Here is a 5,986-nt window from a genome sequence, read left to right on the forward strand (position 1 = left end):
TTTTTTTTTTTTTTTCATGCCTGTTACTACAGGTCTAGGCTATAGAGCAGGCATGGGCAAAATAACAGCTCAGGTGTCAGGATTTCTTTTGCCTTCCTCAAAAGTAACTCCGGTATTGGCTGCAGCCAAGGCTGGGGATCTTGACTGGGGTATGCCACTGTCTCTGGTTAGAAGGTCTTACCCTCCACTCAAAGTGAGACTGATCACCACATTTGGGATAAGGAAGGAATTTTACCCCATTGTTAAATTGGTATGGACTGAGTGTTTTGCCTTCCTCTGTAGTCAGGGGCATGGCCCTCTTAGGATCTCTCAAGTACATTTTACTAATGCTTGCAGCAGTGGGAAAGTATTCCCCTACTTTACCAGTGGCATGTTAGGATGCTTTTGATGTTTTGGGGAAATGTGCCATGTATCTGTGTGACAGGGTTAAGTGTGTAGTTTTAGGAATAGGTTAGACCAGCAGTTGTATGGGATAGTTTGGGTGGGTATGACTCTGCCTTGAATGCAGGGTTGGACCAGATGGCTTCCTGAGATCCCTTCCAGCCCTACTTTTCTAAGACTGAGTTAAGTTTGATATTTTTTTTTTTTTTTCACCCAGTTTCCATTTGTGAAGGGGCTTACATTGGTGGTTTTACCTGGTGTATAGGGAGATACAAGAACCAAAGGTGCTGTAGACCTGTGGGGATGCTGCTCTGCTGCACTGTAAATGCAGCGCATCAGAGCAGACTCAGTTGAGTCTATTAGAGCATGCTAATTAGCATGCTCCAGCAGCCTCCATGTCTCATGTATTTGGTGTCCCAGTGCTTCAGAATGGCAGCAGGGGCCCTTTAAATAAAACTCATCAAACGAGCTTTAGTTAAAGTGCCCCTGCCGCTGTTTTGAAGTTTAGGGTGCTGAATATGAGAGAGCTTGTGGACACCTTAGAGTGGTTCTCAGACCTACTGTAATTAAAGTGCCTTTCTCCCTCCCCCAGCACATGTAAAGACGCCCTGAATTTTAACAGACTAACAAGTCGTTGATGCCAACAACTTGTTACTTTGGTTCAGGTGTGTCCCTATACACCAGGCAAAACAAGTAGGCCCCTTTGACACACTAAGTTAAGTGAGAAATATTCAGAAAATTCTACTGCATTCCAGTCTGTAACTAACACTGTCCGGTCATTTAAATGTATGCAAAGTGAGCGAGACCAAGTAAATTGTCATATCTGAAAAACAGCAGCCTCATTTAAAAATCACAATAATATAGTGCTTACTAAAACACTCTAGGGGATTTGGTAAATGAAACCTGACCAGGCCTATTTAAAAAAAAAAAAATATATATATATATATATAAAACAAAACTGTAGTGTCCCTGAGATGGAATGCATACTAATAATTAAAAAAAAATGTTAGGAGTGTTTAACATCTTACAACAAGGAGTAGTACCTTGCTGGAATATAGGGCTTTAACACCTTTGTGCACTTTATTTAAAATGCTGACAGCCCCATTTCAGTCGCACACTTATTTTCCCCCTGTCAATTATATAATTTATTTGGAAAACGATTTGGGGGGCTGAAAACACAATTTGTTTAATTTGAAAATAGTGTCATGTTGAAATTACTCTACTAAATGAAGTGCAAGAAAATCAGGATAACGTGTTTAGGTGCAACTGGCAACACGTATTGCTCTCTTTCCCTGGTAAAGCAAGGACAGATGCATTCATCTCGAATGATGTATTGAGCCTACTGATACGAAACAGTTTGCTATAGTGCACCAGACCTCTTTATTAAGGTTTGTGGGACTTTGCTGTTATGTATTTGCATATTTTGTTATATCCTTGAAGCTGTAGTTAAAGCTTTGCTGTCTTATTTTTTTCCCCCATACTTTTGAAAATGGGCTGTTCTCATTCACATTGGTTTACAGATTATTCATTTGTATTTGATTTTTTTTTTTTTAAATGGCTATTAGTTATCTTTGAAGTACTAAATATTTGTTCCCATTTTTACTTATCCCTATAATTACAGAAATGGGTAACTATTTTTGGGTTTGACATAAGCCAGAGCATTTTGATGTGAATTTTTTCAAAACTTTTTAATACAACTCAGATTTAGCTGCATTTCATGTACCTTGTATCTGAGCCATAAGCGATACAGTAGCTGACTAAAATATTACTGATTCTCTTAGCACTGTCCGAACATGATAACCACTCAATTTTTATCTCTTTCCTAAGACTTGTTTAGCTGAGGTTTTTCCTTCAGCTGCTGCCACCATTCATGTTCCAGATCCTTGACCAACAAGCCTCTTTGACTTGTGGCTCTTTCCCCTTTTAGAAATTGCCCTCTCCATTGCCTCATACATTGAATTTGGTTACATCATACCTTTTCTGGGGATACAATCACTTGTATTTGCTTCCAGAACAATAACAAAATTCAAATAAATAATTTTCAATGTTTTGAGGCTCTGAGAATATCAGCAAGATTGTCCTCTGCACAATTCTGTCTCTAGCTCTAAAGGAAGTTCCCTAACTTGTGTTTTTAAAATTATTTTTTATTATTTGATTAAAAACTGACCAAATAATGTTCTTATTTTTAATATTGAGCTCCTTGGATGATAAATAGGGAAGGAAATGGGACTGGTTATTTTAAGGTGTCTGTTCACTGCATAGCTTACAATCAAAAGTGAGTGATCCACTGTTAAGTGTAGTGAGATCATTAGACGCACAAAAATCCTTCCTATGGAAATAAATGCCAGACTGCATAAACAGTTTTGCTTTGTGAAGCTCTAATACATTTTAGACAGGAAATAGAAAGCTCACATAATGAAAGTGGTACTAGTGGTGAGAGGTAGTAGGGAAACTGATTGCAAAGATTTAGTTACTAATTTTTTGAGAACTGCAGTGGAGTTGAAGCCATGTTCTGTATCCTGCCCTAACTAAACTGGCTTAATGTTTTGTGGCACTTGTATTAAAGAATACTTTTACAGTGAGTGATCATCAAGGTCAACTAACCTTACAACTTTTTCATGTGTTGCAAAAAGAAATAAGCCTTGCTGTTATCTCTGCATTTAGAAAAGGAAACATCTAGTTCTTGGATAAAAATAATGAAGTTGTATTGTCACCTTGCAGAAAGTAGCTGTATAGGTTTTTATTAATATAAGATGAGCAGAGCTGTTTGAAAGTGTGTTTTTAGTCAAAAGAGTAAGATGATGAAATAATTTAATAACTTACCAGTTAAAAACACTGTTTATACATGTAGAGTTCGTCTGACTTGTATTGTAACATGCTTTTGCTATATTGAATTCAGGTTGCTGCTAGATTTTGTTCTATCAAGTAGAATTTAAATTTGTTTCACCTTGCGTTTAATATAATTCTCATCTTCAGAGCAGAACTTTAAAATACACTAGCTACTCTTTTAAATACCCCTCAAGTTCTCTCTCCAGTTGACGGTTCTAATATGGTTGTCTTCGGAAGTGTCTGGTCAGGCACTTGAAAGATTTTCCTGTACAAGTTTTTAGGAACTGAAGTGTTATTCAGCATTACTAGACTTTTTCAGAAACCATTTCCACTTCTGTTTTTAGATGGTTCACGTTTGTAGTGCGTAAAGTATTTGGACAGAAGTGAAAGCTATACGCTGGTGTTACAACCAAATTGGTCACTGCTGCATAACTTCAGAATTGATGTGGCTAATAATGCTTTAAAGCAGGGGTAGGCGATTATTTGGTCTGGCAGGCCACTTGATGACTTTTTGACATGCTGAGGGCTACACCTCTCTCTCCCTGTCCTGGGGCTGCAACCAGTGCAGAAGCCTGAACCCACCTGCAGCGTTAGCACCCCTTCTCCCAGAGTCCAGTGTGCTTCCCCATCTCCTCCCCTAAGTCTGGACCTGGCTGCTGTCCAAATGTGCTGGCAGCTCCTTGGTCAGGGCTCTAGGCTTGGGGAAAGGGGTGGGGAGTGCAGGCCATGCTACAGCTGCAGGCTGTGACCGTCGCAGAAGCCTGAACCCACCTGCAGCTGTAGCACACCCGGAGCCCTGACCCAGAAGCTGCTGGGTTCAGACTTGGGAGGGCGCATGATACAGCTATGGATGGGTTCATGCTTCTGCGCTTGTGGTAGCCCTGGGCCAGAGAGAGAGTTGGGTGCCTGGCACGCTGGAACCAGCCCTGGCTGCTTGGCACCACGTGGCTGCCAGAGCTGCCATCTGCCCACAGGTCAGATCCATTCATTTGGTGGGTGACTGCCTGTGGGCCAGAACCAATCAGCTGGCAGGCTGTATTTTGCCCACCCCTACTCCTAAAGTCTAGAACAGTGGTTATCAGCCTTGTTAGACTTTATCTTTAGAAAATGGTAGCTTTGTCTTCATTCGTTTTTTGACAACAGAAAAATAAAGCAGTTTTCTCTGTTGCCAAGCACTTGCAAAGATCACGACAGGTAAAAATGTTTTAAACGCTGTTGACTCCTGTTGAATTCATGAATCATGTTTACACACTTAACAGTGCTAACATTGTGTGGCACCTCTGAAAGGATCAGTGGCCCAGACTGATGTATAATTAATTATTTTCTGTGATATAGTGGGAACACGATGTACTTCCTGTTTATAATATGTTGTTGTTCTCACTTTTTTTTTTTTAAAGTAAAATATTTTTATCCTGTGTAGACTTACAGAACAGCATCAAAGGCGGCAACTTATACTTTTGGGCTAGGTGAGTGGGTTTTTTTCCTTGTATGGCCAACGTATCAATCACCTATTTGTTGGTTATTGTGGTGTCAGGTTGGGAGAGGCCCAATAATGGACAGTCAAATATTCTTTAGTAAATTTATGCTACTCTTCATGTATGAAGCGAAATTGTTAATGTTTTTTTATATATAAATATGCACAGTTATATTTAAATCTTTGCATTTCGTCCTGAATGTTCTGTATCACTAACATTGTAGATGTACTGCGAGGTACGATAAAAGTATACCATAACTGAACATTTGTTAATTGGGATAGAGATTACTTTTAATGGCTTATCTTCATGGGAATATTCCCTAAAAGCTCTTTTTCACCAACTCCTTGTGGGTGCCTACCCTGGAATACTTGCTTGTTGGCTCCATTGTTTCTCACCTTCAGGCACCAGTGTAATGTACGCAGGTGCACAAAACCAATGAAAAGTGTATGGCTATTAAGGTATGTTATGTCAATGCCATCATTACATAATGAAAGCTTCTAAAGGGGTAGTTAATCGGGAGTAACTACGTACTTTAAATTCACACCTTGACTTAATTGGCATTAACTTCCCCATGTGAACAAACGCTTAATCAGAGCTTTTAACTTGTGTGGTTGTGAGTGGGAGTGTTATGTGAACAACACTTATGGACACAAGTCATCAAGAACTCATTTTCATGTGAAGTGTTCTAGAATCACTTGCAAGTCATTTTAACTTTTCATAGTTCCATTTTTGTACTGCTGATCACTTAATATATTTTTTGGTTTCTCCATTTCCAGTCACATGGCATGCCTGTAAAACAATAGCTACAATAATGACTTGAATAGAAAATTTAATGACGAAGCCATTTTCTATGCTTTTAGCTCTCAAAATAGCATCTGACATTATTCACACAGTCATATTTTTGAGAAGTAGTTCTCAGTCTCAGATCACTTCTATAACTAAAAACATTTCTTCCTGCAGGTGGCTCTTTCCCCATCCTGCCCAGTTCCTATGAGTAGAGGTCTGCCTAAGTTGAGGAGGTGGCCAGCTGATTTCATGGTGAGATTGTGGGGCTGGCCACCATATTTATGCGCTGATCATGGCAGGGTGCTGCCATGCCTTTTGATTGGCCAGTTGGCCCTGCCCTTCTGGTTGGTTGCAAGGGCTGTTTGTCATGCAGCCCTGCCCTTTGCCACTGATTTGAGGTGTGGGGCCACATGACAGGCTGCCCTCAGCCAATCAGCAGTGAGGAGCGGCAGTTGTTTTGGGCAGCTTCTCCCTCCCTCCACTGCCTGTTTTCCCCCCCCCCCCCCCCCCCCCCC

General features: G+C 40.3%; 1 protein-coding gene across 4 annotated transcripts in view; it reads left to right on the plus strand.

The window, feature by feature from the left end:
* Positions 1-5,986, plus strand: part of NCOA3 (nuclear receptor coactivator 3) — a 172,766-nt gene that overhangs the window by 103,209 nt on the left and 63,571 nt on the right. For 3 of the 4 annotated variants that reach the window (XM_019509880.1, XM_019509882.1, XM_019509878.1), the window contains exon 3: positions 4,631-4,676. The exons of the other annotated variant lie outside the window; for it this stretch is intronic. The gene's annotated coding sequence lies outside the window, so the exon portion shown is untranslated. The remainder of the gene's footprint in view (positions 1-4,630; positions 4,677-5,986) is intronic. 4 annotated transcript variants of the gene reach the window in all.

The sequence above is a fragment of the Gavialis gangeticus genome, unplaced genomic scaffold, assembly GCF_001723915.1.
Source record: "Gavialis gangeticus isolate Ggan-Ray unplaced genomic scaffold, GavGan_comp1, whole genome shotgun sequence".
NCBI classification, from domain to species: Eukaryota; Metazoa; Chordata; order Crocodylia; family Gavialidae; genus Gavialis; species Gavialis gangeticus.